Genomic DNA, 7074 nt, shown 5'->3' with positions numbered 1-7074 from the left:
ATAAAATCCTCTTTATGTGTTTACTGTTGAACATCAGTTGGTGATTGTCGGACTTCTCTGAGCTACTTTAAGCTCTTAAACACTTCATGATGTCATCTTAAATCAGAAACATTAACATGCTCCCTTCGTTGTCAGCAGATGCTTCAGGAGCCATATTTTGGGAATCCGACTCCTCCTGTTTGACACACAGCTCACTGACAGACGCACAAAAGTTATGATCAACCTCACTTTATTATATTTACCTAGAGGCCACGAGGAAGTCAAATGAACCAGTCATTCACAAAAAGCCAGCGTTAAAGGAAAGCCAGGAAAATAAACACACATTCCGTGTTTATTTCCTGCATTTACTATCGTGTTAATCAGGATTTTGAATGGAAGAGAATCACTACAACGTGGACGTATCCCTTTGTTGTATTCTCTTAATCCAAGCCAGACACCAGAGGAACAGTGTGTTGTTAATGTGTAAGGAATGTGTTTACGGAGATGGAACATCCCAGTACTTCCAGCTGTAGTTTGAAGGAACACGAATGAATCACTGCTGTTTGATTTTACTGTTCAGAAGTCGGAGTTATCGGAGACGTCGGCCGCAGGAATGTACGGTAATCTAACAGCCTTCAGCAGGTGGAGATTAAACGTATATGTTCTGTTGCTAGGACTTCTCCTAGCAACAGAACATATATGTCCTAGCAGCTTCTCTTAAAAGTCTGACGCTCTGAAGTTCTCATTAGTTTCTTACTTTTTTGTGCTGCAGGAAAACACAAGACACACACCGTCAAGGAAATAGTTCAACATTAAAGGTAGATGACAGCAAGATCGAGATGTCTGCATGATAAATATGTTAGCGTAGCTTAGCACAAACACTGGAAACGGGTAGAAACAGCTAGCCGGTGTCTGTCCACCTCTAAACTCATTAATCAAGGACATGCAGATTATTCAACAGGGACCTTATTCATGGAGAATATGTGAGAACATTCTTAGAATGATGATGTTTTCTAAGAATGTACCCTTCCTGGTAGGAAGCACTGTTTGGAGGATTTTTACCAAGTTTGGTTTTTGGCCTTTTTCATGTTGGTTTTTGGCCATCGTCATGTTGGTTTTTGGCCTTTGTCATGTTGGTTTTTGGTCGTCACCATCTTTGTTTATTTTTTGCAACCAGAAATGACAGGAGAGGGCGGCGCAAAGTACAACCAAACACTGAATAAGAAATTTTTCGGCGACCAAAACACACTGTGAAAGAGTTTAAGTTAAAAGACGATTACACGGACAACACCGTGGTAGAGACCTGTCAATCAGCGTGTAGCCCCGCCCCTAAATCACCCCCTGCTTTATGGTCTGTTTGACTCTAAATGGAGCATAATGTACTAAATGAACATCATGCTGTATTGAAGAAGACTGTAAACTAGAGATTGAGACCATAAACTTTACATATTAAACATTTGGAAAACAACCATTTACTAACACGTTGAGTATAAAATCAAATCAAACAAAACAAAATAAATAAAAATGAGGTTGATTGCGCTCTCATATCTGTTTGGTAAATAATTAATCAGTGAGCTTTAGAGGAGCAGGTAGGGGTTTCCTGTCTTTGTGCAATAAAAGATCGGTTGCAAAGGTTGCAATCAAGCTGATTACTCAATTATACAGTAAATACTTGATGCACACTGAAGGCAGAAGATTATTTATAATATATTCTGCATGAATGTGATATTTCATGTTAAGATCCAGTTGCTGGAATCCCCATTTTCTGATTTTCCCGTTAGATTTTCTGCTCAGTATTTATTATTATTTTTTTCAGTGCAACGTTTTGACTCACCACAGCTGACTCATGTTGTACTACATTAGCCTCTGACTCACCCGTGGCCTCTTGTCTCCTGGTCTCATGGTCCAGCTCTATGAAAAAGCACTGCAGGGATTCTCCAACGCATGAAAACAAAATGAATGACGATGATCTTTCTTCACAGGAAAGTGAATAAATACTCGAGGCTCTGAGTTCCGACTGTACAAACAACAGAACTCCGGCTATTAAACATTTTCAAAAGGTCATCTAAACTTCTTTTCAGCAAACAGAGAGAAAGTTGGCAGAGGCGTTTATGACGGCACAGTAAAATAACTAACTTCTTCGCTGTCCTTGGTCCTTCACTCAACTTAACTATGCCTCTAAGTGTTGTTGTTGTTGTCCAAAGAGTTTCAGAAATGTCTCTCTTGTCTTCAGACTTTGTTTTTCTCACCTTGAAGGCCACTCACACCCACATAAGAGTCAACCGCTTCACATTTCCAGGCATCGTCTGAGCCGACAGCAGAGCTAGAGGGTGTACCTGCAGCCGAGGATGTAAAAAAGATGAGTTAAATCACGGAGAATACCTCATTCCTCACCTCAGCCTCAGATACAGATCAAGGACACGCAACATAAAACCCATCAGGCTTTGGTGCTTTCAGGGGATTTGGTAAGAATGAGAATGACCAGCCTTCTCTCATAATACATGTCAGCCAGTACTGGAGGCACGTAAACATCATTATGTTAATGGTTCAACGAGTTCTGTAGGTTAAGTCCATTAAAATGTAAAATATCATGAACACAATAGACGTTATTAGCATATTGTGACCGGCATGGCAATTATTATAATGAGATGATTATACAACAAAAATAGCAAATAGTTACTTCTTAAATGTGAGGATTTGTTCTGTTTTATCATCATTGTAAATTGAATATATTTGTTTTGGATTGTTTCTAGTCTTTGTGCTAAGCTAAGCTAACCAGCTGCTAGAGCAGGGGTATTCAATTAACATTCAAAAAGGTTTGAGAAAATCGAGAAAATCTCCTCAGGCAAAGGTCTGAAACATTACAAATTTATCTAACTTGCGCTATTTAGTGCCATATATATATATATATATATATATATATATATATATATATATATATATATATATATATATATATATATATATTCAAGAAGTATAGTAGTAGTAACAAAGTCTCTGTGTAGCCAACAACTGTCAAATCAAATAAAGAAAGTACATTTTAACAATTATTAATAATAATTAATTATAAATAATAAATAGAAATACATAAATAAATGTTCTTCTGATTACAAGTAAAATAAGGGCTGGATTAAAGAATAACTGACATAACAGAAAGCTCTTGAAAATGTGCATCTTAATATCAGACCACCTCAAGGTGTCTCTCAGAGAGAACCAGGACATTCTGATGTAGCATTTCAAAATTAAAGCCCTTCAAAATCTCATTCACGAGCTAACTTCAAATCACATTCATGAGACAATTTGTCTAATTTCAGATTTGATTTTAGAGGAAATAGTGCATAGTTACAAAATCATTTCACCTCAGGTTGATAGCAGACCACCTCTAAGTGTCCTTCAGAGAGAACCAGGACATTCTGAGGTAGCATTTCAAAATAAAAGCCCTTCAAAACAGCCCATAAAGCAGGGGATGCTTTAGGGTGGGCGTATTCCAAGATGGCGACACTGTGATAGTGTTTACTGTAACTTTTGATACTTAAAGCACATTTTGCTGATCATACTTTTACATTTTGAATGCAGGACTTTTACTTGTAATGGAGTATTTTTGACTGTGATATCTTTACTTTCACAAAAGGATCCGAGTACTTCTTCCACAGCAAACACGAGAGTGGTCTCAAACGCAGTCATGACGTTAAGTTTAATGTTGCGTTGATCGTAGTTATATTTCATGGCTGCTGCTGCTGCTGCAGTTATCTCAGTCTGTACTATCGGGCAGAGCTTCGTTGGCGTGCAGCAGAGATCCTTTACAAGACTTCCCAGAGGCGGCTGCTTTGAGTCCGCTGATACAGAGCCACTGTAATAAAACAGGGATCAAACACGGATCATATCTTGAGTGAAGGGGGTTAAGAGAATTAGTGCTGATCCACCACAGAAATCCTGCAGTTCCTCCAAAGCGCACATTAAACACTTAATCACCATCGGAGGCTTTGGGCAGAAGAGCAAGCAGCATGTGTGTGTGTGTGTGTGTGTGTGTGTGTGTGTGTGTGTGTGTGTGTGTGTGTGTGTGCGTTCAGCCACTTTAGATGTAATTTACAGCTCCGCTCACGGAGATAATGACCACTAAGAACTCACAGAAAGTTCAAAGTGAGAGGGATCATAAAGAAGAATAAAAGTCATCTGACAACGCTGCACCGTAAAACTTCTTCTTTCAGAATAACTGCCTTTAAAAAGACAAGTCTGACAGTTCAGATAGTACACTAATAATAAAAAAAAAACTGATATGTAACTGCAGTCTATAGGAAAATACCATGAGGTCAACAGTTTAAGTTTTAAACCTGCAAGTGTGAGCGTGGTAACATGCTAAAATAAGGTGGTAAACGTTGTACCTGCTAAAAGGAATAGTTCACCCAAAAATAATATAAATTGTAGTACTCACCTCCCTTAGCTCTCTATGGTCAACTATCTAACTTTCTATCAAGTGGTGTTGAGAAGCAAAGCCCCCGAAAAATGAAAACATCAGTTCAACAAGACTTTGACGGAGGCCGAACGAAAGACAGCAAAAAAAGGTCATGAAACGTCCGTAAAACTTTGTGAAAGTTCCTGTCCAGCATTATCCAACATGATTGGATCTTTTTCGGATTATCTACAAGCATATGGACAATACAAGATGGGGACGGCCTAAAACCAAAATGGGGACGGGCAAAAACCAAGACGGGGACGGTCAAAAACCAAGATGGCGACGGCAAAAAAAAAACAAGATGGCGACAGTCAGAGGCCAAGATGGCGACAGTCAAACGCCAAGATGGCGACAGTCAGAGGCCAAGATGGCGACAGTCAAACGCCAAGATGGGGACGGTCAAAAACCAACATGGCGACGGCCCAAAAAAAGGTGTCGACGGCTGAACTCAAGGCTTCAAAATGGCAGTCCACAAACCAATGACATTACGGTGACTACGTCCATTTCTTATAAACAGTTTATAATTATAATAATAATAATAATAGACTTTATTTGTATAGAATATTTCAAAACCAGAGTTATAAGGTGTAGTTGTGAACACAGAAAATAAAAAAAATAAAAAAAGTCCAACATAATATAAAACAAAATTTAAAAAAACAACGTAATAGAAAGAATGTATATTGACCATTAAATACAAAGGCACATGTCATGTCTCTGACGTGGAACCTTGTCTGTTGGGGAAATTATCATATTTTCTACTTTGTGTGTCTGAGTACTAACTGTTTTGTATAACATATTCGCTGAACAAACAAACTGGGGCTTAAAGAGATAATTGCAGCTCTGCTCAAACAAACAGAATAGATTGTCCCTGAGGCGAGCGCATCCTGAAACAGACACAAACACAGACAGCACACAGGTTCAAGGCCAGAAATGAGGCTTTTTTTTTTGCATGTGGGTGGTATATTGTCCGATTTGTGTGGAGCCAATTAGCTGCAGGTTTAATTTTTAAATGCTCAAGTTAGTCATTTATCTGGGATTCACAACCTTTTAAAAATAATAGTGAAATAAGCCAGAGTCTGGGAGAGAGAGAGCACCATCCTCCTCACCTCAAGGGACCATGAATCCAGCCTGAGTTCAGCTTCAAATCTCTGCTACACACTAAAATCACAATAAACACGATTGAAAAGAAGCCACTGGTTCTGCTTGTAGAAAAATGAATGATGCAAACCAGAAAACAGCCACTGACAAAAACAATCAGCGTAGACAGAAAAGAGTTAAGAGGAACGCATTTCACAAAGAAATTATTAAACGAGAAAACACTGAGTAAAAAACAAATGACTCACAAAACAAACCACATTCTGAGTTCTGCTGTTGTTAATGTTCTCCGAGTCGTTGCATCTATTTGTTTTTCTGTAAAACGATCACATTTTCAGTCGTGCTTTGGCCCTCGGGGGCTCCAGATGGGTTTCTGTCTCTGAAGACAGAGGAGACGTCCAGAGTGAGGAGGCCAGGAGGAGGTGCAGGACATGATGGAGGGAAACGTCAACGCAAACAACCAGAAGGCAACCAATGACTTTTCTTTTTTTATTAGACAAGACAGTTATTCTACTCCAGCTGGACGTCTTTACGCTTAACATTTAGTCATGCTGATCATGATCTTTACCTGAGTCTTTTAATATTTAGTAACGGCCGACCACATCCGAACCAATATTTGTTTCTATTAGTTAATAATAGAGAAGGAAAAGGGCCAAAGAGACGTACGACTACAAAGAGTAGACTAAAAAGAGATGCTAAAACCTCCACAAAGAGAAGTTCAAAATGAATAGAAAGACACACAAAACAATCACAGAAATGACTAAAAAGAGACACAAAACAACTACGGAGACACATAGAAGGTTTAAGAGACAAAACAAAAGATGCAACAAAAAATAAAACAAGATGCAAAGCAGCAACAAATACACACAAACTGACAAGATATGCCTAACAACTACAAAGATGCAAAACGCCTACAAAGAGACTAAAACTGACTACGAAGAGACACAAAAAGACTACAAACGGAGGCAATAAAACGACAGACACATATAAAGATTTATAAGAGACACCGAACAAGAAGAGATGCAAAATGATATTGAAATGACTACAAAGAGTTACAAAACAGCAACAAATTGACACACAATGAAGATATGCCACCAACTACAAAGAGACGCAATCATCTACAAAGACGCAAAATACCTACAAAGATACACAAAACTTACAAACTGATGCAAAACAACTACAGTGAGACTCTAAAAAAATATACAAAAACAACTACAAAGATGCACAATTACTAAAAAAAGACATGAAATGACAATAAAAGACAGAAAATTATTAAAAACAGATTTAAAACGACTCGGAAGACTCCAAATTAATAGGATAACTACAAAGACACATAACAATTAACAACTATGTTTGTGTTTCACTTCCAGGTGAGACGCTCTGAGCTGGTGAAAGTCGGACATCTTTAGTGCAGGTGATTCCCGTGAGATTTGATTTCCTGAGAGCTTTACAGTCCTAAAAGTGTTTTCACAGTTGGAAGGAAACGTCTCTGACAGAAACATAGCCTCATAGCAGATGTTACAAAGTGCACCGACTTCAAAGTGTCT

The sequence above is a fragment of the Cebidichthys violaceus genome, unplaced genomic scaffold (assembly GCF_023349555.1).
Source record: "Cebidichthys violaceus isolate CVI_PGR_0920_01 unplaced genomic scaffold, fCebVio1.0.p SCAF_86, whole genome shotgun sequence".
In the NCBI taxonomy this organism is placed as follows: domain Eukaryota; kingdom Metazoa; phylum Chordata; class Actinopteri; order Perciformes; family Stichaeidae; genus Cebidichthys; species Cebidichthys violaceus.
The sequence above is the reverse complement of the archived record's forward strand: the minus strand, read 5'-3'. Positions refer to the sequence as shown.